The 22,460-nt window shown below is 46.5% G+C and overlaps 1 pseudogene across 1 annotated transcript; it reads left to right on the top strand.

The window, feature by feature from the left end:
* Positions 1-704: 704 nt before the first annotated feature.
* LOC309654128 (NUT family member 2G-like) lies at positions 705-10,054 on the top strand (annotated as a pseudogene). Its single transcript has 7 exons — positions 705-730; positions 4,423-5,199; positions 6,153-6,225; positions 7,332-7,628; positions 7,977-8,246; positions 8,628-8,729; positions 9,272-10,054. The product of its transcript is annotated as an NUT family member 2G-like (transcript).
* The last annotated feature ends 12,406 nt before the right edge of the window (positions 10,055-22,460 follow it).

Raw genomic sequence — 22,460 nt, 5'->3', positions numbered from 1 at the left:
AAGAGTCCTTCAAATACTGTATCAGAAATATGAGTGAGAATCTTGTAAATAATTGGTTGAAAGACTGAACAAAGGGAGGAAGCAACAAGGAAGCCTGCCTTTCTCGAGTGCCTGGGTACAATATTTTGCCTCATCATCCCTCTAGTATGAAGTTATTGTTTGAAAATCATCTGAGTTTTCCTTCATTGTAAAAGCTCCAGTACTGAGTGATATTCCCAAACTGTTTATTTTTTTCAGTCCCTGACAGGAGTTTCTTTAGATATAAAGTTCACCATGATGTTGCTTGAAATATTCTCACCTTATCTTCTCATCTTCTTCTGAGTCAGTTTTTCCTGACAAGGGGCAAGGAACTTCTTAAGCACCAACAGGAGTCTTTTTCACACTGTGGAACAGTCCTTCTAAACCTCTGTTTCCTTCCCCAACACCCCACAATCAGTTGGAGTTCTACTGCAGCTACAGCAGTGAGAGAATCTCATCTCCCAAGAGATTTGGTTGCCATCCTCTGAGGTTTTCAGCCTTCATCTCCCTTGACAAGTTTCCTAACAGTCCTCTCTTCTCACAACACAAAACACGAATACTTTTTCATATCATTTTGATAGTGGTAAACTGACTGACATGGATTCTCAATATGAAAATAATAATCAGACAAGTTTTGTAAAAGGAATGCTACCATGATTCCCATGCAGATGGGGCCATATGCAACGATGAGCCTAGATGGTAAAGAGCGAGTGTATGTAATGCAGACAGGAAATTAACAAACTTGTAAGCAGGGCTTGCAGGCTAGGATTTAGATGGAAGTGGGCTTGCCTGAATGGGGATTGGACACTGGTGGATAAACTCTTGGCATTGTGTCAAGGTGCACATCCATCTCATGGATAGTGGACTTTTAACACCTAGAAAAACCAGGGCTCTAGGATGTTTAGTCCCTTTGACATAAGGAAAGAGAAGAAGATTTTCTGCCTTCTTGTTCCTTACTTCTGTCCTTACCCCTACTAAGCCAAGATGTTCAGTGCTATATGATGGCTCTTCCATTCATCCAAAGAGCCTGCAGATTTTATGTATGTTTACAATTGTGTTTTCTGCTGGAGCCAATATGCACACTTGATTCTTTTTACTCCAAGTTCTCTTTCTCATAAAGATGAGCAACTAATAATAGCTTGGTATGTTTATACTTTCTTGGTAGTGTTGCCAGATAAAATACAGATTTCGAGTTAAATGTAAATTTCAGATAAACAGGGAAAGAATTTGCAGTAAAACTATGTCCAAAATGTCGCATGGGACAAAGTTGTACTAAAAATGAATTCATTGTTTATGTGAAATTCAAAAGTCAAATTCAGTTAGGCATTTGTTACTTTTCTTTACTAGATCGAGCCACCCTATTCTTTCAGGTGCTTTGAAATTTAAGAGACTAGAAATTCTTGTTCTAGGAATCTAGTGCAGAAACAGAGGAGCCACGATACCCGTTCAAAGACAATCATTGGAAATATCCTCAGATATATTGGAACATATATGAATTTTCAACTACAAAAAAAATGAAGGCATTTTAAAAAATGAAAACAGATTGCCTTCGTTTTTAGTTGCATGACGTATCTCTGGGAAGATTTTAATGAAAGAGATAACACTGGTTTCCTCCGGGAAAGAGGATTGGGTTGACAGGGGAAAGAGGTGGGAGGAGGGCTCGCCACTGCATATTCCATTTTTCACAATTTAATTTTGAACCATGAGAAGGTGTTGCTCGCTTAAAATATTACACTAAAATCATTTAAAAGGTAAAAAACTCAATCTTTAACAACCATGGAATACTATGAGAAAGACATTTAGTGAATTCTGGTCTTGGACATGGGGGCTGCATGACGGTTTTTTGATGGACGGGGGCTTTTCAGCACAAAGGATCATTAGTAAGGCTGGTCCTGCTGGATGTTGGTTGGAGCACAAGGACCACTCCCTTAGGAGTGATGTACATACAGCAGTCAAAGACACTGGATCTGCTGAGACAATCCTAATTTCAAATACTCAGTTCCATGTGGCCATAAATACCCAAGTGTTTATCAGACTAACTGTTCTGAATTTTGTTCAGAAAGTCTAGTCTCTGTTGAAGTAAGTCAAGAGCCAGGTAGGAAGCAGAGTGTGTTGAGGGACACAAAACTAGGTTGATGGAAAAAGAAGTGAAAGGAAGGGACCGTCAAGTCCAACCTCGGTGCCGTGAATCAAAAAAAACAGTTTATAAACTGCGTAAAGAGGCACACGCCAATTGTGTTGCCACTGTGTGAGGTGGAAGGAACTTCCGGTTCTTGCCTACCTGCCAGAGCCCTCGTGGAATGTCTCCCCACCCCCACCCTACCCAGACCCACGTGCCCTCTGCCCCTCCCCCACTGCAGAATGTTTAGATTCAAACCTGCCCCTCCTTCAGTTGGATCCTGAGCGTCTGTTGAAGCAGGTCACTCTCTGGGTCCTGGTCTTGACTTTTCTCATTGAGGCTACCAGGCAGCAGTAGTCCGTGCCCAAGCCTGCAGGATGGCTTCAGAAGGAGGTAAGCCTATAGGCTGGGGGTGTGTTCTCAGAGACCCTGCCATCCCTCACATCCTTTGGGTTCACACGTGACACTTCACGGTGGGCACACAGTTGGACTGAAGTAGAGGGAGAAGAGAGCACTGGACACACGAGGACATTTCACCTGGGGAGACTGGGGAGCCTGAAGAAACCTGAGACTGCACTGGGGAGGAGGGGTCATTGGAGGCGGATCAAGAGGAATTGCCCTGGCTATGGAGAAAGGATGGCAGCAGGCAGGTTGATTCTTTCTAGAAGGGAGACAAGCCACTTTGAAACGTGTGTGTAAGGATGTGTGTGATGTCCTGGTGGTGACACAGGGAGGGTCATGAGGAAAGCCTAGACCTGTCTTGTGTTCCTGAGGCACCTGAAGCTTGCCTCACCATATCTTTCTAAGGGATTTGAACAGGAGCATACTGTATCTAAGGAGGCCGTGGGGAGAGATGGTCTTGGTGAGAAAACTGTTCAGTGGGGCTGTGTGTGGCCACACCTGCAGTGAAGTGCCCTCTCCGAGAGCTAGGCAGGAGGTTACTCTAACTGCCGCAGCCCACACCTCGTCCACTGCTCCCAGCCCAGAGCTCACTTCTCAGTTCAGGCAACTGTTGCTTGGGATTCAACAGGGGATGGGCAACCGTGTAACTTCAGCCAAAAGAGGGCTCAGGTTCCTGAGTTGCTCTGAATTGTTCTTCCTTTTGTGGAATCGCAGTACTTCAAACCTACTTCATCTCGTCCAGTATCTCATGTTGGACTCTCAGGCTGCCTTGAGAGGAAGAGTTTGTTCATATTTCCTGTCACTCCTTCATGGACAGGGAACAGATGTGGAGTGGGGTTGTTTCGGGTGGAATGTCTGTGAAGGCTGCTTCCTCTTTTAAAGGGGGAAGGAGTGTAGCCCAGGGGCAGGAAGACGATCTTCTGTGTTATTATTAAACGTCCTATGACACCTGTTCTGATTATTTAGGTGCACCGTGGTGTGTACCTTGTTCTCCTGAACAGGGATGTGTTCCAGACAACTTGATCGCCACGGCACCTGGCTTATGCCTGCTTCTTAGATTGTCTTTCCATTATTGGGAGCTGGAAGGGGAAGGACCACAGGCGGTCTGTACTCCCACGACCAAAGTAACATGACAATTCCCTGGCCCTTGTTTCATCCTCTGCAGCCATCACTGGCTGTGAAATGACAGAATCTAAGAGACACGTACCTACTTCTCAGACCCCCCCCCAACCCGCGCCGCCTCCTAGGAACAGAACTCCTGAGTGATGACAGTGACTCTGGGCACTGGGGAGGGGGTGGCAGGACCTGGCCCATGTTACATGTCTGCTGTGGGTTGTTCTGAGATGCAGGTGCATTCTGGGCCAGTGTTATGGGTTTGTGTCAAAATTCCATTAGAGAGATATTTTCTAGCATTTTTTTTGTTTTGTGAGGCTAGGAAAGAAAGAGGGGATTTCTACTGAGCATCAGGAAAAGGAGGACTGAGGAGGAGGTGGGGCCCCAATATTTTACACAGTGCCTGTCCACAAAGGGCCTTTGGGTGCCTAGAACTTACCTTGGAGAAAGTCCCTACCTGCTAGTATGCCGGCTGAGGGGCATTTCTCACAGAGCAGATGTCCACCCAGTTCCAGGTCTTAGGAGACAGCCTATGAGGCTTAGGTGCCAGGGGGTACCTTAGGGAGGCTCTCCAAGTCAGTGCTTGCTGAGGCGATTTCTTCTCGGCAGACAGGGGTCAGGGACCTTGGTGGATGGGCGCGGGGTCACCAGTGGAATAATTCTCAACTGGAGGTCAGGGCATGAAAATCACTTGAAGACATTTGCACGCTGCACAGTTTCCCTTGTCCAAGTGTCCCTCACCTGTGGAGATTTACACTCTGATGCCACAGAAAGCCTCAGTCCCACTTGCCCATTCTCCTCCTCCATTCACTCCTTTCCTTTGCCTCAACAGCATCTCCAGTGCTGGGAACGGATGTGACCATGAACCCCGGTGCCTCCTTGTCTGCTTTCACGGCAGTGCCCTTCCCTCCACCCATTCCTGGCGCCCAGCACCGGCCACCCTGGCAGCAGCACTTGCCACCTCCCATCACCCCAGCATTCCTTCCTGGAAGCAGCCTGCTGCTGCCAGCTTTCCCCAGGACGCCTATGGTGGCGAATGGTGGCCATGGCCCCAGTGCCCCTGGGGCTTGCAACCTCACTGTCCAAGTCAGGTCACAAGGGAGGCCAGTGGAGGCCCCCCAGACTCAGACCTTTGTCGTTACTCAGGCCCCCCTCAACTGGGGCGCTCCAGGGGCCCTCAGCAGGAGTGCTGCATGTCCTGCACCCGTATTCATAGCAACCCCTGTGATGGGGACCGTTGTGACTGCTCCAGCTGTTGGAGTTCGTCAGGCTGGCAAGGGAGGCTGGACCCCAGGCTTTCCTCCTCAAGCTCCACCACCAGCTGCCCAGCTGGCCCCTATCATTCGCCCAGTGAACTCTGGGCCATGGCCACATGGAACTTCCAGGGAAGGCCGCCTGGCCACCGACCAGCCCAACGCCTCGCAGGATGGCTCCTCTAAACCCCAAAGCGTGTACAGTAACTTCCGACGTTGGCAGCACCTCAGGCCCCTGGCCCGGAGACACTTTCACCGGAGTCCTGATGCAGAAGCTTTTTCCTGCTTTCTCATGTGAGTGAACGTTCAGGGGGTCCTGAGCTTATGGGAGCTTTTAGATAAAGAGGAACTGGGGATGGACTCGCACTTTAGGTTTCTAGGGCTACTGGAAGGAAGGTGTGAGGGCGATGTCCATGCTATGAGAAGGCACATTGTCGGTCACATGGGTGGGCCTTCCAGTCCGTGACATCAGGACTGAAATGTGCCCTATCTCAACGGGTCCCACCACCCTGTGAGTCTGGCCAGCTTGCTCTTCCATGATTCTCATGGTAATATGGACTGAAGACTTGCAATCAGAGAGGGTCGTGGTGTAAGGTGAGGAGCCAAGGAGTGGATGCCGCACTCTCCTGTGGTGCCGTGTCCTTCATACAGGACGTGAGTGTACATGGCCAGGGGAGGTCACTTCAGAGGAGGGGGAGGAGCGCGGGGCCCAGGAGAGCGCTTTATGCACGCCTCCAATTCTTTGTGGAGAATTCCACTAGGAACAGGGTGATGGTAGAGCTCTCCTAAGGGCGTGGGCTCTCTCCCACTAGAGTTGTGAGCCTGGCAGGCATTTCCATCCTAAACCTCCGGTCCCTGGTAAAAAGGGGACAATTACACTTCACTCAGAGGACTGTGCAGAAGACGCCTTGGGCTAATCTATGAAGTGTTAGCAAATTGCATGGCACATGCCACGCCTCACTGATGATAGTGATTTTTATTATGATAATGCAGCCTTGAGGAGGAAAAGAGATCCCCAAGGCACAATGTCCCAGCTCTAGCCTGGGAGTGGAGGGTCATCCTTGAGTGAGTGTGAGGCGGTGACAGCAGTGGCCGGGAAGGCTTGTCTTTGCCCTCCCAGACACCCGCCTCTCACCCTCCTGTTGCTCAGTCATGCTGTGTTGAGTGATGTGTGGTCCACACTGGCGGGTGGGGTCAGGCAGGTGGGGGCTGGGCTGGGCCCGGAGACTGACCCCGAGGGCTTACAGCCCAGTGCTTCGATCCGTGGCCCGCCTGAATCCCAACATGCCGCTGGAGGAGGGACTGTGGAGGGCCGTGCAGGAATGGCGGCGCTTGAGCAAACTTGACCGGATGATCTACTACGAGAGGGCGGAAAAGTGAGTCAGCGTCCTGGGCCCAGGGGCTGCGTGGAGGGTGAGGCGAGTGGGTGAGGGCAGGGTCTGGCCGTGGGGATGCTCATCAGAGAGGACAGAGGAGAAGGGCTGTCACCCAGCACAGGGGCCCCGCAGCCCAGGGGCCCTACTGTCCCCCAGAAACCCATCCCTCACCTTGAGAGTTTGAGACTTCTGTCCTTCCTCCACCAGGAGCTCTGCCCTCCCCTGATTTTGACCTACCCTTGCCTTGACATGAAGGTCTCAGGACGGGGCAGGGTGAAGCTCTGAGTCCAGTAGGGGTCCAACTCCGGCCATATGGGCTGGGCCAGGGTAAGAGCTCCACCTGCCAGCCTGCTGCTTCCTTAGTGGTGGGTGGCTGGTGGCCACTGACATAGATTTGGGACCACCTCTCCATGAAAAGTGCCCTGAGTGGGTACCCTGGCATCCCTGAAGAGGCTGGGGAAGCCAGCTGTCGTCGGCCCAAGGGTCTCCGGCCCTTCCAGTGTTTGCTCCATGGTAATCCCCTTGGTTTAAGAAACAAAAGCAAACAAACGAGCGCCTCTCAGAGGAAGGGAAGGCCTCTCCTCTAAGCTCAGCATCCACATCGTCCAGCCTCTCCTGGGCCCTGTCTCCAGGTCTATGTTGCAGGACTCTCAGTCCTAGCCCAGGGTCCTGGATTCGGGCAAGGACCCCTGTGGGGAACACATGCCTGTTCCAGCCTCTGGCTGTCAGCCCTTCATGTGGTTCTGGATGGGGAGGGGGCATGAGGAGGGTGCCCCCTGGGTCAGCCATGCGTCCCGTTGACCTGGTTCAATTCAGCGACCTGGGTCTATGCTGTTGAATGCCCTCCAGTGCTGGTGAGGCAGGAAGGGTCCCAGATCTTGTTATCACTTCCAGGAGCAGCTCTCTGCTGTGGACAGCAACTCACAGGGCCTTGACGGCCCCAAGGCACATCCTCTCCCAATGCCTCATTCTTGGCTGCCTTTGTTGGGCTCCAGAACCCAGGTCTTTTTCTCAGGGTGTCCTGTGCCTCCGTCACCCCCCAGGTTCATGGAATTTGCGGCCGAGGAGGAGATGTAAATTCAGAATTTGCAGTGGATGCAGTGCGCGCAGGACCTGCCTCCTCCAGCCCCACCGAAGCTCGATCCTCGGGGGCCCCCAGCCCCGAAAGTGGGCCTTCAGCCAGGCACCCAGCTTCCCACTGGAGTTGAAGGCACAGGTAACAGGGACCTAGGGTTGGCCACCGTCCCCATGTGGATCCTTTTCTTTCAAGACAGGGGCATTGGTCTTTCAACCAAAACAGCCACCGAGGCGGGGGGTGGGGGGGTGGGGTCTCAGCTGCCCTTTGTCACTACGGGGTATTGACTTGGTCAGTTTTGTAACTCCTCTCACACCTCCCTGTCAAAGGACCCCACACTAAGTCTGCCTAAGAAGTGGGCTTGATGGGGAGACCCCTAGAAAATTGGAGGTTCCCCACTTCCTTTCTTGTGACTCTCTTAGATGACCCCCTTACCTCCCCTCTCCAACTGTGCATGAGGCTTCAGATGGTCCTGACCCCTCCCACACCCACATCAACGTCCCCCAAACAATGCCCTCACCAACGTGCGCTCGGTGGTCAGGAGGTGGACCGCGAGTCCCTCACCTTCCTTCCCTTCCTCCTGCTCTGCCTCAGCCTGTGCTCCCAGGATGTCCGGCCCCAGGGACCAGCCCTCGCACCCGAAGCCACACAGATCCCAGTGGGCCCCGGAGCCCAAGGCGCCCAAGGAGATTCCCCCTGAGGCTGTGAGAGAGTATGTGGACATCATGGAGGCGCTGGTGGGGCCCGTCCACTCAGCCACAGGCGAATCAGATGCAGTATGTGGAAAGGACGGAAATGAGCTGAAGCAGGAAGAGGACGACACCTACTTGGACCCGGGTCTCTTGAGCTACATTGACAAGCTGTGTTCTCAGGAAGACTTTGTCACCATGGTAGACTGGGCCTGGAACCTGGGGTCTACAAGATGCCAGGGCATGGAACTATCAGCACCCAAGATCTGGGTTCTGCTCAGGCCGATGGGACTTAAGCTCAGCTCCTTGTTCCTGAGCCTGGTGTTAGGGGAGGTTTACGCAGATGTATGTGTGTATATGTTTGTGTCTGTGTGTATGCCTTTGTGTGTCTGTGTATGTGCATCTGTATATGTGCTCTTTTGTGTGTGACTGTGTATGTGCATGTGTGTGTGTGTGCTGACCATCCCCGCCTTGTGGAGGAGAGTGGGGGTGGGTCTCTGCTTTTCACTTTCCCTCCTGGTCTTCTTGTGTCACAGGCCACTCCTGGCCAAGGATGCTCACAGCCTCTTCTTTCTGTCCGAGGTGGAGGCAGTCATTCACCCTCGATTCCTGGCAGAATTGCTTTCCCCAGACCCACAGCTGGATCTCTTGGCCCTTGCTGAGGAGCTGGAGCAGGAGGAAGGACTCACCCCTAAGGAAGTGAGCCAGGGGAAGGAGAGGGACAATCAGGGAGCCAGGGGACTCCAGGGGAGGGGGGACCCCAGGTGATCCAGGGGACAGGGGAAACCAGGTGGCCCAGGGGACCCAGAGGAGGGAGGGATCGCAGGTAGAACAGGGGAGACAAGGGACACCCAGGAAGACCAGGGCACGGAGGGACCCCAGTGAGCAGGGGAGAGGTAGGGCCCCAGAACAGGAGGCCCAAATGGCTCTGTCCATCCCTTCCCTGCCTCGGAGACCTGGCATGGGATAGGGCCCTTTCTGGGGTGGGTGCAGTGAAGGGTGATAGGAAGGAGAGGATGGGGAGCCGGGAGCGGAGGGAAGGACACACAGCTGGGAATAAGGTGCAGGAGGATGGCAGGAATGCCACCGTGTCTGTATTTGGAGTCTAGTCCTGGGGTCACCCGTCCCCTCCTCCCCCCCAGGGCCATTGTCCCACTGCCCAGTGCTCCTCCTCTCACACGTGCGTGTGGAGCCGTCAATGTCCTCCTCCCTCCTACCAGCTGGTGCAGAAACGACTCCTGGCCTTGAAAGGGGACGAGGGTGGGCTGGCAGCCCCGAGCCACAGTGCACCCAGAATGGTCTCAAGTCCATCTGAGTCCCACGCCGGCCAAGGTGCCCAGAGGCACGACCAAGACCGCCATCGAGGGGTCAGTGATGAAGCCTGCCCACCAGAGATTGATTTTGAGGCTCTTCATAGGCCCATCCGAACAGACACTGGCCTGTTCGGGCCCAACGTCTTTGTTCCCTCTCGAAGACGTCAGGAGGTCTCTCCATTCCGGGCCGGACGGCCCTCCCCTCCCCAGGGTCAAAGGCGCACTGGCCCTCTACTGGGACCCAGGGATGCGTCTGTTCTCAGAGAGGCGTCTCCTGTTCCGGAGGTCCGAGGGCCCAGGGACGCGTCCAGTGAGGATGAGGAGGAGCTCCCCAGCCTGGCCTTCCTCTTGGCCTCTCCGCAGAGCCTGCTGCCTTGCGGGCTGTCCCAGACACCTGCCCCTGCCTCAGGCCTGGCCTCCCCTGGAGGTTGGGGGGCCCAGAGTGCTCCCCAGGCCCCCTCCCCTCAGAGAAGAGGCCCCAGCCCAGCTCCACCAGCCGCTCCCAAGTCGAGGAAGCGGGCTCTGTGTGGGCGCCCAGCCGCTGCTGAGAAGCTGCCCATCCCCGGGGCTGGCCACGGGGTCTCTGGGAGGCGAGCCTTGGCTCTGGGGCTGGCTCGCGCCTCACAGCCGAGAAAGAGAAAGCGTTACCCGTTTGTCACAGGGAAGAGGAGGAAGAGGAAGCACTGCAGCCAGTAGGGAACAGCCGGGCCGGCCCTCCAGGGCGAGCCCACCAGGGCGGCCCCCAGGGGAGCCTAGGGGCTCCTCCTCACCCCAGTGCTGATCCTGGAGGATGTGGGGGGAAGGGAGGGAGGGCAGGACCACCAGGGCGGGGAGGGGGAGTGGGATTGTGGGGGGTTAGGGAGGTGGGGGAGGTGGGTGTGGGCAGGACCTTTGGAGTGATGTATGTAAATTGTGAATAAAGATAGTTTTGGTGGGAAATGCTCTCAGGCCACTGTCATCTTCTTCGTGTGGAGCTGCTCCATAGAGAGCGATCCTGAGAGGAAGGAAGGGTGAGGGAGGTCACAGGAGCTATGGATCTACAGGTGGCCAAACCTTTCCTGCACATAGACAAGGACTCCTCAGGCTGCCCCTGGGAACGCACAGCTCTCACTTTCCCCAGGGACCCACTCATCATCCCCTTCTCTAAAGCCTGCTTGGCTAGGGGCCTTCTGGGGCATCTGTACCATCTTCTGCATCCCTGAACCGTCTGGGGAGGGAGAGCTGCTTTTGTGCCTCTCAGCCCTCTGGACACTAACCAGTTTCTAGGACGGAGCCTGGAGACGGCCCTTGTCTTTATGGAGCTGCTCTCTGCTTCCCTGAAGTGGCCAGGCGATGGCGCTGGGGTGACTCTCCACTCATCCAGGGTTTCCTGTGTGGGTGGCCTGACCAGAGAGGAAAAGTCTTGGCCATGGGGACAGGACTGTCTGCCTCGTCATAGCGGGAGCGTTCTCTAGTCCCACTGGGATTATTGCAATGTGGAGAGTGGTTGAGGCAGCTACCTCTTAATCCCAGTGAGGATGCAACAAGGGGAATGGGCGTGGGGAAATTCATGGGGCACCTGTTACAGGTGTGTCTAAGGTAAACGACAGTTGGGCCCCTTTGTGGAACTTGTGGGATTTCTGTGCAGCAGCATCTCGTTCAACTGAGGGAGGAGGACCCATCTGGCTGTGGCTGTGGGGACTGGCCTTAGGGGCCTAGGGGTGTGCAAAGACACCCCAGAACTACTGTCCCTTCCCTTTCCACCCATGGCTGGACATGTGTGTGTATTGGTATCAACACTGATTTGTATTCCCATATAGAACAGTTCTCACTAACAAACTATGACCGAGTTTCGCAAGAACAGCTTGCTCACAGGGAGAGCAGGGGTGGGGAGAGGTGTCTGCGGCCCCAGATCTGGGTGAGAGCTGGGATCCATGCTGAGGAGTGTGGAGGCCTCAGTCACCGTCCTGCGGTTGCCGGCAGAGACTTTGAATCATCAGAGCAGGGGAAATGACCCGCTCATAAGGGTGAGACGAGCAAACAATGAGGGGCAGGGAGCAGACCCCTGCTGTCTCCCTGAACTGCCCCCCCTCGCAGTCTGCTTAGCTTCCGTCACAGCCTGTGCTGGCCCACCTCTGAAGCCCCTTCCTCCTAAAGCACTCAGATGCTCTGATCTTTTGTAGACCTGCCCCGGGCCTCACGCCCCTTCCCTGCTGGCCAAAGGCTCTTCTCCAGGTTCTGAGTTCTGATTCCTTCCCCAGGACCCAGGCAGGGGTTAGGACAACAGGGACTCCCTGAACATGAACCCTACACCATCAGCATGCAAAACTGGGGCCGCAGGCTTCCGCAGGTGGCATGGCTCTCTGCTGGACCCTGCAAAGAGCTTGGAGAAGAAAGGGGCTCATGTCTCTCCACCTCCACTAATCTGTAGGTCAGCCTCACAGGTCCTCCTCTGTCCAGGTGGGCAGCACATATGTGCTCCCAGCCCTCCTTGACCCTTTGTGAAAGAAAGTTTTTGCAGCTCAGTAGTCTATTAGTCAAGGTGTCTCAGGGCTTGTTCCTTTTGAAGCCCTACAGGAGAATCTGTTTCCTTTCCCTTTCTGTCTTCTAGAGGCTGCCTGCATTCCTTGGAATTAGTCCCTTCTTCCATCTTCAAAGTGCATCACTTTAATCTCTGCTTCCCTCATCACATGGTCTCTCCAACTCTGACCCTTCCTGTGTCCTTCCTATACAAATCTTTGTGTTTATATATAGCCCACCCAGAAAATTTATGATAATCTCTTCATCTCAAGAATTTTTACTTAGTCACAGCTGCAAAGTCCTTTTTTCCATACAAGGTAACATTCACATATTGTCATAGGAGGGGTTAAACACGGACCTTTTTGGGGAACCGTAATTTACCCTACTAGAAGAAATCCACAAGAATACCTACCATCAGAATCCACATGAATAACAGACTATGACCAAGTGGAATTTATTCCAGGATGCAAGCCTGGTTCAATGGTAAAAAGTCATCAATGTAATCTACCATATTGAGTCTAAAGGAACACATACTGTCACACCAATTAATACAGAAAAGGCAGTTAACGAAATTCAACACCCATTCATATTAAAAATGCTCAGAAAACTAGGAATAGAAGGTCACTACCTCAACCTAATAAAGAACGTCTACAAAAAACCTACTTCTAACATCACATGAAATGGTGAAAGAATGAATGTTTTTCCCTGAGTTCAAAAACAAGGTTAGAATGTCCACTCTCATCTCTTAGTATTCAACTTAGTACTTTAGATTCTAGTTAGTGTAGTACAGCAAGAAAAGGAAAAAAGAGGCATACATATTAGAAAAGAAGAAATATAATTGTCATTATTTACAGATGACATAATTGTCTACATAGAAAATTCCAAGGAACGTATAAGAAAACTCATAATAAATTATAATAAATTGCTTTAGCAGGATCTCAGAATATAAGATCTATACACAACATTGTAAACATTGTTTACATTACATTGTTTACATGTAAACAATGTACATTATACATTGTTTACATTGTTTACATTAATGTAAACATTAATACACAACATTGATCATATTTCCATATACTAGTAACAAACCGAACGATTGAAAACCAAAATTTAAAACATAGTAAATAGGTTCCAGTTCAAGGTGGCAACATGGGAAGATCCTGAACCCACCTCCTCCCACAAACACACCAAATCTACAGCTACATATGGAAAAATTTCCTCTGAAAAAAACTAAAAGATGGTGGAGCAACCCCTTCACATCAGGAAAACCAGAGGGAAACCACATCAAAACAGGTAGGAAAGGCTGAGACACAATTTTTCCATAAATCCCATCCCTGGTGTGGAGACACACAATCAGGAAGGAGCTCAAAACCTGGAGCTTCTCCCTGAGAGGTGAAGGGTTTGGACCCCACATTGGGCACTCCAACTTTTAAGGCTGGCACCTGAGAGATAGACCCCCAAAACATCTGACTTTGAAGACCAACAAGGCACATCCCATGAGACCCACAGGGCTGCGGTGGACTGAGGAACAGCTCTTAAAGGGCCTGTGCACAGACTCACCTGCCCCAGGGCCAAGTGCAGAAGCAGCCCTTTGAAAAGCACTCTGACTTTTTGTGAAAGAGACTCACTTCCCAATTTTAAAGCATTAATCTGAGGAACAGGGGCCTGCTGGAATACTCCCCAGGGACAGAGGCTGGCGGGTGCCATCTTCCTGCTCTCTCTCTGCCTTGATAAAGCTGAAAGGTGCCATCTTTTTCCCCCGTTTTCCTTTCCTGCAGGTGACAGCTTTGTGCTCCAGCCAGCTGGCTCCTTCTTCCCTGCTCTTCCTCTATCTTGCTATATATATATTTTTTTCTTCTTCTTCTTTTTCTTTTTTTCTTTTCCCTTTTCCCCTTCATTCAGATGGTGTCATCTTTGCACTCTTCCCAGCGCCTCACTCCAGCCAGTAAGCATCATCTTCACACTTTCCTTCTGATGTGCTCCAGAGAGCCAGAATCTCCAAGACGGGAGATCCCACTTTTGTGGCCTCCATTCAGGGGATGCTCCTTGATCACCTGGCTCTGGAGGCCAGGAGGGATCTCTTTTCTGCATCCATGGGACTGTAACAATTGGAGAGACAGTTCTTGGCAGGATACCACCCCCAGGATGTACCACTACACATCAGACTGAGACACAGTCCCAGCCTTTACATGAAAAAGGCCTATTTGCTAGTAGGGACAAGACTTAAGAGCAGGCTTCAGGTTCAGCACACATCTAGAGGCTACGGATGTGCTCTCAAGGAAGGTAGGCTGGGGGTACCATCTTTCCACCCTCACTCTGCCTTACTACAGTTCACTGGTATCTCCCAGAATGGAGCTTGTACACTTATCTGAAGCCCTGTTTTCTTGTGACTGCTCCCCAGGGAATATCTTCAGATTGCTTGCTTCTGGGGCCCAGCAAGGCTTACACTTGCAATCTCACAGGACTGAATATATTTGCATTCTTTAAAAGCTGTTACCAAATTGTCTGGCTTCCTATCAACCTGAATCTAGGTGCTGACTGAGATCCTCCAGTTTGGGATGCTCACTGGTCTTGGCACACCCTCAACTGCTGGGAGGGTGTGCCAAGTCTATTAAAAATAAACTGCTTAGACAATCACAAAGGTTTGAGAGGCAACCAAGAGTAGACAGCGTTAAATGACAAGGTTCATGTGTCACACAGCTCTTCAAGACTGGGAGATGTGACTATTTCACTTAATGCGTAGAAACCAACACAGAGAGTCAAGCAAAATGAAGAAAGAGAGGACTATACTCCAAAAAAAGAACAAGATAAAACCTCAGGAAAAAATCTTAATGAAATGAACATAAGTAATTTACTTGATAAAGAGTTCAAAGTTATGGTCATAAAACTGCTCACTGAACTCAGAAGGAAAATAGATGAAAACAGTGAGAACTTCAACAAAGAAATAGAAGATATAAGAAAGTTCCAAATAGAAGTCACAGACCTGGAGAACGCAATAATTGAACTTAGAAATACAGTAGATGAAGCACAAGAAAGAATAGGTGAACTCAAAGACAGGTCAGAGGAACTCATCCAATCAGAGAATAAGGAAGAAAAAAGAATGAAAATAATTAATATAGCTTAAGGGATTTATGGCACATCAAATGGAATAACATTCACCTTATAGGAACTCCAGAAGGAGAAGAGAAAAAGGGGCAGAAAACATTTGTAGAAATAATATCTGAAAACTGTTCCTAACCTGGGGAAAGAAACAGACATCCAGATACAGGAAGCCCAGAGAGCTCCAAAGCAGATCAACCTAAAGAGATCCATACCAAGAAATATTAAAATTAAAATGTCAAACTTAAAGATAACAAGGGAATCTTAAAATCACCAAGAGAAATACAACTTGTTACATACAAAAGAACTTCCATAAGACTATCATCAGATTTTTTAGCAGATATGTTACAACTCAGAAGGGAGTGGCACAATATATTCAAAGTGCTGAAAGAAAAATCTTTCCAACCAAGAATACTTCACCCAGCAAATACTTCACCCAGTTATATTCAGAACTGAAGGAGAGATAAAAGAGTTTTCCAGATGACTAAACGTTAAAGGAGTTCATCACCACTAACTCAGCCTTATAAGAATTGTTAAAAGAACTTCTTTAAGCTGAAAAGAAAGGGCGCTAATTAGTAACAAGAAAACACATGAAAGTATAAATCTCACCAGTAAAGGTAAGTGTGTATAGTAAAGGTAGTGGATTAATGAATTATAAAGCTGTATGAAGGTTAAAAGACAAAACTCGTAAAAAGACTTATAATTAAAATAATTAGTTAAGGGATATACAACATAAAAACATGTAAAATATGTCATCAAAAACATAAAATGTGAGGAGGGAGGAGTAAAAACTTTGACCTATAGAATGCATTCAAACTTAAGTTGTTATCAACTTAAAATAGAGTGTTAAAAGTATAAGTTGTTATATGTGAGCTTCATGGTAACCACCAAGCAAAAACCTAGAGTAGATGCACAAAAGATAACAAGAAAGGAATGTAAACATACAACTAAAGAAAGTCATTAAGCCGCTAAGGAAGAGAGCAAGAGAAGAAAGGAACAGAGAAATCACAAAATAGCCAGGAAACAATTAACAAGATGGCAATAAATACATACTTATCAATAATTATTTTAAATGTAAATGGACGAAAGGCTTTAATCAAAAGACATAGGGTGGCTGAATGGATTAAAAAAGAAGACCCATCTATATGTGGCCTATAAGAAACTCACTTCAGAGCTAAAGACACACACAGACTGAAATTGAAGGGATGGAAAAAGATATTCCATGCAAATGGAAACCAAAAGAAAGCTGGGGTAGCTATCTATAATTATATCAGAAAAAATAGACTTTAAAACAAAGACTGTAACAAGAGACAAAGAAGGACATTACATATGGATAAAAGGGTCAATCCAATAAGAGTATATAACATTTGTAAATATTTATGCATCCAACATAGGAGCACCTAAATAAATAAAGCAAATATTAATAGGCCTCAAAGGAAAAATAGCAATACCATAATAGTACGGGACTTGAGTATCGTACTTACATCAACAGATATATCATCCACACAGAAAATCAATAAAGAAAGATTGGCTTTAAATGACATGTTAGATCAGATGGATTTAACATATATATATAACATTCCATCCAAAAGCAACAGAATATACATTCTTCTCAAGTACACATGGAACATTCTCCAGGATAGATCATATGTAAAGCTAAAACCAAATCTTAACAAATTGAAGAAGATTTAAATTATATCAAGCTCCTTTTCTGACTACAATGGTATGAAACTAGAAATTGATTACAAAAAGAAAACTGGAAAATTCACAAACATGTGGAGAGTAAACAACAAATTCCACAATACAGTAAAATGGTCATATAACATGATCCAGTGAGATTTATTCCTAGGATGCAAGGATGGTTCAATATCTGCAAATCAATCAATGTGATATACCACATTAACAACTTGAAGAATGAAAATCGTATGATCCTCTCAATAGATGCAGAAAGACTTTTGAGAAAACTCAACATCAATTTATTATAAAAACTCTCAATGAAGTGGGTATAGAGGGAGCATACCTCAACATAATAAAGACCATATATGACAAGCCCACAAATAACATCATATTCAACAGTGAAAAGCTGAAAGCTTTTCCTCTAAGATCAGAAACAAGACAAAGACGACCACTAAAGTCCTAGCCAGGGCAATTATGCAAGGAAAAGAAATAAAAGGCATCCAAACTGGGAAGAAAGAAGTAAAACTGTTACTATTTGCAGATGACATGACACAATATATAGAAAACCCTAAAGACTCCATCGAAAAACTGTCAGAACTAATAAATGAATTGAGTAAATTTGCAGGATATAAAATCATTATACAGAAGTATGTCACATTTCTACACACTAATAACAAACTAACCAAAAGAGAAGTTAAGAAAACAATCCCATTTACAATTGTATCATAAAGAATAAAATAAGAATAAATTTAACCAAGGAAGTGAAAGACCTGTACACTGAAACTATAAGACATTGATGAAATAAATTGAAGAAGACACAAAGATACCCCATGCTCATGTACTGGAAGAATTGATATTATTAAAATGTCCATACTCCCCAAACAATCTACAGATTCAATAAAACTCAATCAAAATTCCAGTGACATTTTTCACAGAAACAGAACAAACAATTCTAAAATTTGTATGGAACCACAAAACACCCTGAAAATCTTGAGAAAGAAGAAGAAAGCTGGAAAATGCATGCTCCCTGATTTCAAACTATATTACAAAGCTATAGTAATCAAAACAGTATAGTATTGGTATAAAGGGAGACACATATCAATGAAAAAGATAGAGAGCCCAGAAATAAACCCATTCATATATGGTCAATGAATTTACAACAAAGGAGCCAAGAGTATACAATAGATAAAGGACAGTCTCTTCAATAAATGGTGTTAGGAAAACTGGACAGCCACATACAAAAAATGAAACTGGACCAGTATCTTACACCATACACAAATTCAACTCAAAATGGATTAAAGACTTGAATGTAAGACCTGAAACCATAAAAACTCCTAGAATAAAACATAGGCAGTAAGCTCCTTAACATCAATCTTGTCAATGATTTTTTTTTTTCTTTTTGGGATTTGACACCAAAAGCAAAGGCAACTAAAGCAAAAATAAACAAGTGGAAGTACATCAAACTAAATAGCTTCTGCACAGCAAAGGAAACCATCAATAGAGTGAAAAGGCAACCTAGTGAATAGGAGAAAATATTTGCAAATCATCTATCCAAGAATGGGAAAAATTAATGGGGCTGTTTTGTTAAGCTGATAGGTTTTTGAAAAATTGTCTTCAGGCTTCCATATATAACCCCATTCATCCCCATCATTATCATTATGATTGTTTAAGATTTATCAGTATTCACAGATGTGTTTGGCTTCACGATATAAGAAATTCGATGCAGTTTTATTTGGTTCTAAGAGAGAAAATTCTTATACTTTGATTGACAGGAGATTTTTAGTGTTTTATCATTTATCAGGAAAAGAAATGTATTTTCTTCCTTGAATTGTTTTACAGCACAGTGGCAAAATGGATGAAAACTGGTTCGTGGCAGTTACCAGCACAAATGCAGCTAAAATCTTTAATCTGTATCCAAGAAAAGGAAGAATAGCTGTGGGCTCAGACGCTGACATTGTGATTTGGGACCCAAAAGCCACAAGGTAAGTCTAAGTTTTTGTATTGGCTTCTCCATGGAGACAAAGCACTAACTTGCAAAGAAATTTTCATTGGCCTTAATCAGCCATTTCTTATTAGGTGATTTATTTAGCCAGGCTCAGGTATTTTGAGCCTATGCACAAGATAAAGGTTTTGATGTACAAACATTCTTTTGTTTTCCTTGGCATAGAGAATGCAAAAGTTGTGTTGCTTCCCATTCCCTGGAAATGCATGTGTGTATAAAACCAGTATGAATTTCCCACTTCAGTGCTTGGCAAACACCTGAGTTCACATGGAGGAAAGGTGCAGAGCAATGAAGAAAAGGAAAGGCTTAGTTTGAAAAGGGCTGCATTGAAAACTCGAAATAATTACAGCCTTCTTGCAGCTTCCAGATAGAAAAATTCCAGCACAAAGGATGTCACTTTTAGTTAGCCAAATTTTCCAGCTGAGTTCATCTTGAGCCTGTCATTCCCAGTAGACTCCGGCTTTTTGTTTCCAATTTCCATAATTCTACGTGAGTATCGCAGGTTTGGCTGATTCCACCAATTCAGAAAAGTATTCAATAGAAGCTGAAGCTTTGTTAATTTCTCCTTATAGGATGTTGGCACAGACAACACCTGCATCCTGATTTCTGTTTTTCATAAACTCTGCAGCTGTAATGGAGAAAATCCCACATACTTTAACATTGCGTGTGTGTGTGCATGCACGCGTACGTGTGCAAACAGGGATACGATAAGACCTTCTACCTTTACTGAATAGGCATTTATTCAAAGTCTATTAAGGGTTATGTTGTAGTAAACGGACGTCTATGTAGGCATACCTTATTGCACTTCACAGATACCATGTTTTTAACTAAGTGAGAGTTTGTGGCAAACCTGCATGGAGCAAGTCTATCAGCACCAGTTTTCCAATAGCATTTGCTCAGTTTGTGTCTCTGCATCATATTTTGGTAATTCTTGCAATACTTCAAGCTTTTTCATTATTATTACATTGGTTGTGGTGATCAGTGATTTTTTTTTTTTTTTAATTTATTTATTTATTTATTTGGTTGGGCCAGGTCTTAGTTGCAGCATATGGGATCTTCACTGTGGCACGTGGGATCTTTAGTTGTGGCATGCGGGCTCTAGTTCCCTGACCAGGGATCGAACCTGGGCCCCCTGCGTTGGGAGCACGGAGTCTTAACCACTGGACCACCAGGGAAGTCCGATCAGTGATCTTTGATGTTACTATTGTAATTGTTTGGGGACGAACTGAGCCCCTGTAAGACAGTGAACTTGTGTGTGCTCTCACTACTCCACCAAACGGCTGTTCCCCCGTCTCTCTCCCTCTTCTTGGGCCTGCCTGTTCCCTGAAACACAACAATATTGAAATTCGGCCAGTTACTAACCCTACAGTGGCCTCTAAGTGTTCAAGTGAAAGGAACAGTTTCACGTCTCTCACTTTAAATCAAAAGCTAGAAATGATTAAGGCAAGTTGAAAGCTGAGATAGGCTGAAAGCTAGGCCTCTTGCACCCAACAGTTAGCCAAGTTGTGAATGCAAAAGAAAAGTTATTGAAAGAAATTAAGGGTGCTACTCCAGTGAACACACGAATGATGAGAAAGTGAAACAGCCTTATTGCTGATACGGAGAAAGTTTTAGTGGTCTGGATAGAGGATCCAACCAGCCACAGCATTCCCTTAAACCAAAGCCTAATCCAGAGCTTTAACTCTCTTCCATTCTATGAAGGCTGAGAGAGGTGAGGAAACTGCAGAAGAAGAGTTTGAAGTTAGCAGAGGTTGGCTCATGAGGCTTCAGGAAAGAAGTCATCTCCGTAACGTAAAAGCACAAGGTAACGCAGCAAGTGACCCAGAAGATCTAGCTAAGATCATTAATGAAGGTGGCTACACTGCACAACAGATTTTCAATGTAGATGAAACAGCCTTATATCGGTAGAAGATGCCACCTAGGACTTCCACAGCTAGAGAGGAAAAGTCAGTGCCTGGCTTCAAAGCTTCAAAGGACAGGCTGACTCTTTTGTTAGGGGCTAATGCAGCTGGTAACTTTAAGTTGAAGTTAGTACTCATTTACCATTCTGAAAATCCTAGAGCCCTTAAGAATTATGCTAAATCTACTCTGCCTGTGCTCTCTAAATGGAACAACAAAGCCTGGATGACAGCACATCTGTGGATATTGCTGAATATTTTAAGCCCCGCTGATGAGAGCAACTTCTCAGAAAAAAAGATTCCTTTTGAAATATGACTGCTCAGTGACTATGCACTTGGTGACCCAAGAGCTCTGATGGAGATGCACAACAAGATTCATGTTGTTTTCATGCCTGCTGACCCAACACCCATTCTGCAGCTCATGAATCAGGAGTAATTGCAACTTTTAAGTCTCATTTTTTAAGAAATACATTTCATAAGGCTATAGCTACCATAGATAGTGATTCCTCTGATGGATCTGGGCAAAGTCAGTTGAAAACCTTCTGGAAAGGATTCACCATTCTAGATGCCATTAAGAACATTCGTGATTCATGGGAAGAGGTCAAAATATCAACATTCACAGGAGTTTGGAAGAAGTTGATTCCAACCCTCATGGATGACTTTGAGGAGTTCAAGACTTCAGTGGAGGAAGTAACTGCAGATGTGGTGGAAATAGCAAGAGAACTAGAAATAGAAGTGGGGCCTGAGGTTGTGAATGAATTGTTGCAATCTCATAATAAAGCTTTCATGGATGAGAAGTTGCTTCTCATGTGTGAGCAAAGAAAGTAGTTTCTTGAGATGAAATCTACTCCTGATGAAGATGCTGTGAAGGTGTTGAAATGACAACAAAGGATTTAGAATATCCTGTAAACTTAGTTGATAAAGCAGAGGCAGGGTTTGAGAGGATTACCTCCGATTTTGAAAGAAGTTCTGCTGTAGGTAAAATGCTATCAAACAGTACTGCATGCTACAGAGAATTTTTTCATCAAAGGAAGAGTCAATCGATGCGGCAAACTTTATTGTTGTCTTATTTTAAGAAATTGCCACTGCCACCTCAATCTTCAGCAGTCACCACTCTGGTCAGTCAGCAGCCATTAACATTCAGGCAAGACCCTCCACCAGCAAAAACATTAGGACTTTGCCGAAGGCTCAGATGATGGTTAGCACTTTTTAGCAATAAAACAATTTTTCATTAAAGTATGTATATTGTTTCTTTAGACATAATGCTACTGCACACTTAATAGACACAGTATAGTATAAACATAAGTTTTATATGCCCTGAGAAACCAAAAAATTCATGTGACTTGCTCTATGATGATATTCAGTTTATTACAGTGCTCTGGAACCAAACCTGCACTATCTCCAAGGTATGCCTGTATTCTTCCAGATTCATTATTCTATGGAGCCTCCTCTTCAACCACCCCTTCTATCCCATTTCTCACATTCTGCAGTTTTCACACTGAAAAAGATGAATAAGCATAGTGTAAAAAATTCTGACGGTGGCTTAGAGAAAATTCTTAAAGGGTTGGAGAAGCAAGATATAAGTCAAAGAAATCCAAAGAGGGCTAGATCATTTCAACACATCCTCCCAAGTAAAGATAATATTTCTGCGTGTTTCAAAAGGACATTAAAACAAGAAAAGAAAATCAAAAAGGTCTCCAGTTTTTTAAAAGTCTCCGAGAGTCAGAGAAATAGAACCCTATGGTTCATCTGCCTCCAGCCAAACTAGATAAATATAAAATAACCTTAGTAATTTTGTGTAACACTTTCTAAGGTGACAAAACATTTTTGCATTTCTCATGAGATTCTAACAAAAACCTTCGGAAGTAGGCATAAAAATGATTAATATCTCATTTTACAGATGAGAGAGTGGACGGACACTCAG

Source organism: Balaenoptera physalus, assembly GCF_965194825.1.
Source record: "Balaenoptera physalus genome assembly, contig: HAP1_SCAFFOLD_2088, whole genome shotgun sequence".
In the NCBI taxonomy this organism is placed as follows: domain Eukaryota; kingdom Metazoa; phylum Chordata; class Mammalia; order Artiodactyla; family Balaenopteridae; genus Balaenoptera; species Balaenoptera physalus.
This window is presented reverse-complemented; position numbering and strand designations above follow the sequence as displayed.